Below are 5,290 nucleotides of genomic sequence, written 5' to 3' on the forward strand. Positions count from 1 at the left end.
TTTATATGTATGCAAGAGACATTAAAATAGTCAAAATTCAAACTTCAAAAGCAAAAATTGTGAAGGTGTCACAATAGCACACACAGCCTACAAGATACAGAAAGATGTGGTGTGGGTGTGTGTGTGTTGTGGGGGTGTGTGTTTAAAATGAAGAAGGATATTATTGCCAAGCTTCTGTCTAGTGTCTCCGTCTCTTTACCCCCAACCATACCAATGAATGTCTCCAATGTAACAGTTTCTATTCCCTCTTTTCTATTCCCTCTTATACTAAGATGTTACCAGTCAAATTACACTGATGAATGTGAGTCAAAGGCACCACAGATACAAGAATGTCCACTGCCTCCTTCAGAAGCTAAGCCTGTAATTCTAGCTAAACAAGTTCTAATTAGCCCAGCTAGAAGAAAGGCAAAGGCCTCTGCAGTCTACTGAGATACAAAGAGACCCCCACTGGGGAGAGAATCTTGACTCTGCATCTCTGCAGGTTCAGCTGTCAGATCCCTGCAGTACTGGGGCCTCCCAAGCTGAAATGAAGCATTTAAAAACTTTAGGAAATCCTCCATCAAAGTGGTAATTTTACTCCTGGTGTCTACTTTTTGATGTTTTCCCAGAAAGCATTTCAATGTAATCTGTATTTGTATTTTCACATGCCAAAGAACCATTCTAATTAATTCTATTTTGTTTTTCTCATATTCCAGCTGGAGTTATTGGACCTATAAGTGAGTTCGTTCTCTTTTTCCTAATTCCAATGCTCTTTGGCTGCCTGTGGGGTCTGGTTTCCTCTATGCACACTACCTGTTTCCATTTCTATACCTGCAGGATTTCCCAGTCATGCTTCTTGACTGCATTCAGCTCTCCTAACACCTCCTGACATCCCAGACATCAGACAAAATGCCCTAAATTGCCACTGAATTTAAGACAAGGGAAAGTCAAGTAGTTATATTTAAATTTTCTCTTACTTTTTAAAAAATGTTATTGTATATGTTTTTATTTTCAAAATTTACTCAAACTTTTTCAAAATTTACTCCAACTTCTCATTTAAGATGGATGCTGAATGATTTGCTATGATGGGAAGATTATGGGGCTCCCATGCTAAAACGACCTGCAGTCCGGCAGTAGCTATTTTCCCTCTGGTTGAGATGTTCTGCAGTTTCTCTGGAAACAATACTGGTGGATGAGAATGCTGTTAATGTCAAATCACACTGATTTTTCACCTTTTTTGTATTTCAGTGCAATTCACAGCGCCTATCCGTAAGTACCAAGATTTTTCTCCACCCTGGTCCCTTTGACATATGATTTACAAATTCTCAGACTGGCTCTGCCCTGCTACATGACACTGTTTCTCGACTCCCCTAGCATTTCTATTACACGGTTTCCAGAGACCATGTATAAAGTGGAGAGACTGCAATCCCCACAGGCTACCATAAGAAAGTAGAAAACAAAAGACCCCTCTTAGTAATCATAATGAACCACTAGCAAGGGAAGGTATACTATCAAAATAAACCATAAGTCTCTAAGGAAATGAGGAAAGAAAAATAAAAGTAAGGAAAACAGAGCGTTGGGCCAGCGGATGATGTGGTGGTGAAGGTCCTGGATCCCACAGGCTCAACTCTGCGATTTGAGTTCCAGATCTGGCAGCTTAAAAAACACAATGGGCATTTGTGTGTGCATGTCCCAAATCCCAAGAGGAGAATGAGGATAAGGGCCTGCTGCATGGCCATCTTCCCTGGGGGTGATTTCTAATTTTCCTTCTCCCTCTGTCTCTCTCTGGCTAGCACAGGTGCCCTATGGGGGGGAAAAACGCTAGAAATAAATAACTGAAAAATAGAGACATTGTGGGACCAGCAGTTGGCATAATGGCTATGTCGCTGGACTCTTATGTAGTTGACCACAATTCGAGTCCTGGACCCGGTGGCTGAAACTCATGCTGGGCACGTGTGCGTGCATACCCAAGATCCCCAGAGGAGAATGGAGAAGGGATTGCAGCATGGCCATCCTCCCGGGAGGTGATTTCTCGCTTTCTGTCTGTCTCTGTCTTTCTGCTGAGTGCATGCCCCCTATAGCAAAAACCTCTCCAAAAAAAAAAAAGAGAGAGAGAGAGAGAGATTGTATACAGGATTTCCATGTATGGCACTCCTACAGTAAGCGCTGGGGGGCAGGTATTTCCTTCACAGCAATGAAGCACACTGATATTTCGTTCTCTCTCTTTCTCTCTCAGCTGGAGCTACAGGACCTATCAGTAAGTTTGCTATTTGATTTTCCATTGTGGAACTTTTTCATTTCCTGCAGTATCTTAGGGATCGTTCTTCGGTTTCCATGTTGAGATTTCAAGAATTTTGAGTTCGCTTTTTTTTTTTTTTTTTTTTTTTTTTTTTTTTTTTTTTTTTTTCTCTTTCTGCTACCTTGCATTTTATCAAGTCGTTGATGATCCCATGAATGTACATTTCACTGATGACCACAAATTATAAAGTGGAAGATAAATCTTTGTAGAAGGCTTCCAAAAGCTTAGGCATATCGCACAAATGACTTTCAAAACTGAGTTGGAAAGAAGTGTAATGAGAAAAAGAAAGTAAAGTTTAAATGCAGGAGGACTTTTCTAATCCTATACAGCATTTAAATGAACCAATGGGTAACCTCTAGTCAGTACACTTGTAATCTACCCTCGGTGGATCCATTTGATGGGGAGCCCTTCTATGTATTAGCTTCTCATAGCATTCCAGCAAGTCAACACCCTGCACCGTTTACACCTGATCTTAAATTTAGCGAAGCAGAGTCTTACTAAGCAAGCGTATAAAGAGAGCTGTACTTCTAGAGCCTAAAAGCACTTGCTAATTTCTTTTTTTCTTTCTTCTTTTTTTTTTCTTTTTCCCCTAGAGCTCTCTCAAAAAACCTTTGGTAAGTCATCTCATTCTTAATTATAATGGCTTTGGTACCATAAGTAGAACAATGATTTATTTTAATTTCAATGATTGGTGCCCACAGACTCAAGGACCAAGCAGTCCAGTCAATTAATTCACTCAGGCAGGTTCTGCAATGAAAATATGTTAATTATGAAACTGAAATACAATGTAAAAAAAATTACCCCCTAGGGAATGGTCCTTCCTGAGGTGTTTCCGAGCTCTTTAGAACCAATATGCAATACAAGTTAAACATCTTGCTTTCTACGCAAATAATTTTTGCTTTATTGGGTTACCTTCACTTTGTAAAATAACGCAAATTTTAAGTTTCTTTTTATTTCTAATTGCTCTGAGAAATTATCTCTAGGACATCAGGTCCTATCCCTGCCAACTTTTACCAACCTGCCCTATTACATGTTTCCATAGAAGCATGATTTTTTTTTTTAAATTCTGGGTCCAGGGCCAGCAGGTGGTATGGTGGTTAAGGCACTGAACTCCCACATGGCAACCACAGTTTGAGTCCTGGATCTGACAGCTTAAAAATCACACTGGGTGTGTGTGCGTGTGTGTCCAAGATCCCAGGAGGAGAGTGAGGAGAAGGGATTGCAGCATGGCCATCTTCCCTGGGAGGGCTGATTTCTCACTTTCCCTCTCACTGTCTCTCTCTCTCCATCATTCTCCAGTGAGTGCATGTGTCCTATGCCAAAAACCTTTTAAAAACTGGGGTTCCAAGATACAGTTGTTCATAACTACATGTTTACAAACTGAGACTTGTCTGTATACAGTTTATTTCAGACACTGGATTATAGTATTAGGAACAAAAATTGAGAATTTTTTAAATTACAAGACTAAAGTAATAGAATTTGCGGTTCCTCTATATTCATGTGGTAGAATGAATATAAGTTCTATATTTTCACATAGTCACAGTCTTCCAGTAATTCCTACAATGTCTTACAGTTTTTCTAATGCTCACATGCATTTGAGGCAAGCATTATACCCATATTTATTCATAAAAAAAAACTGACGTTCAAGAGTCATTTCTCAAATAAATAAATAAATAAATAAATAAATTCAAAAAAAGAGAGGGGTAGGTATTTATAGTGAAGTTAGGACTGAAGTTTTACTTTCCACCACCATTTTTGGTGACATGATGGATTAATAACAGTGAATAAAATAAACTTCTATTGTTGGAATTCAGGGGGAAAAAGACCTATGGGGAGAGAGAGTGAGAGAAAGAGCAACAAAAAGACTAAAAGACAGGCCGCTTTGTTACCTGGAGAGTAAGGGACTTGGCTCCCACATGCACAACTCTGCAGTTTGAATTCCAGCCCCAGTGAAAAACATGCAGGGCATGTACACAGGCTTCACTTCCCAATAGGCCAGAGAGATGAAAAGGGATTACAATGTTACCAATGCCCCACTGGGAGGTGCTTTCTCCTTCCTCTCTCCTTTTCTCTGGTAAATATACATGCCCTCCGGCAAATTAAAAAAGAAGAAAAAGGAAGGAAGGAAAAAATAAATGAGCTTTTAAAAAAAATAAAAACAGAATGAAGATGCAGGTCTAAAAGGAGAAAATAGAGGAAGATTACAAAGAACAAAAGTAGGAAGGAAAGTGGAAGGAGAAAGATGAAATGAATTGGCAGATAAGAGAAGAAAGCAGAGAAAGTGAATGTAAATATAACTGGGAAAAGGAAGACCAGGAGTCACAAATTAAGTGTTTGGGAAAAAGGAAGACAAGGAGTCACAAATTAAGTGTGGGAATGCTAGAAGAAAAGATAGGAAAACTGAAGAAACCAAATAAAATGTAAAGTGATCATTTATTGACTACTGACATGAGTCAAAGATTTAGTGACATGTTGAGAAGGCAGGTACCTTGAGATTTCTGCTTCAGGATCAAGGGCATATATTTACAGAGATATAGTCAAAGCAGGGGCCAGCAGGTAGCATGGTGGTTAAAGGTGTTGGATTTCCACACTGCCCAACAGTTCGAGTCCCAGACCTGGTGGCTTTCTTTCTCACTTGCCCTTTCTCTCTGTCGCTGTCTGGTCAAATTAAAAATAATAATAATAACTGATAATAACAAGTGGAATTAAAATAAATAACTTAATAAAAAAGATATAGTCAAAGTAAATATTAAAATATATTGCAAAATGCCTAACTTTCTAGCTTTTCTATCATTCATAGTAAGAATATCCAGATCTGGAAAACTACTTCTAGCTCTTTTCCACAGGGGGGAGGAAAAATCAGTTTCTAGTCCGTTTCCACAGGGGAAAAAAAATCAGAGCTAAAGTTTTGGGGTTTATGAGTTAGAACTGTAATATTTGCCATTGAGTGTCATGAAGTGAGGACTGAGGGGAGGAGGAAAACATTGCCATGCCCACTGGGTTGGGGCATGG

At 39.2% G+C, this 5,290-nt stretch overlaps 1 long non-coding RNA gene across 1 annotated transcript in view; it reads left to right on the forward strand.

The window, feature by feature from the left end:
• The first annotated feature begins 695 nt into the window (after positions 1–695).
• The window catches only part of LOC106733147 (uncharacterized), a 5,847-nt gene continuing 1,252 nt past the window's right edge, over positions 696–5,290 (forward strand). The window contains exons 1-4 of the long non-coding RNA XR_001369481.1: positions 696–716; positions 1,228–1,248; positions 2,216–2,236; positions 2,872–2,892. This is a non-coding gene — a long non-coding RNA (uncharacterized LOC106733147). The remainder of the gene's footprint in view (positions 717–1,227; positions 1,249–2,215; positions 2,237–2,871; positions 2,893–5,290) is intronic.

This window comes from Tupaia chinensis, unplaced genomic scaffold (assembly GCF_000334495.1).
Source record: "Tupaia chinensis unplaced genomic scaffold, TupChi_1.0 Scaffold143603_1, whole genome shotgun sequence".
Classification (NCBI taxonomy): domain Eukaryota; kingdom Metazoa; phylum Chordata; class Mammalia; order Scandentia; family Tupaiidae; genus Tupaia; species Tupaia belangeri.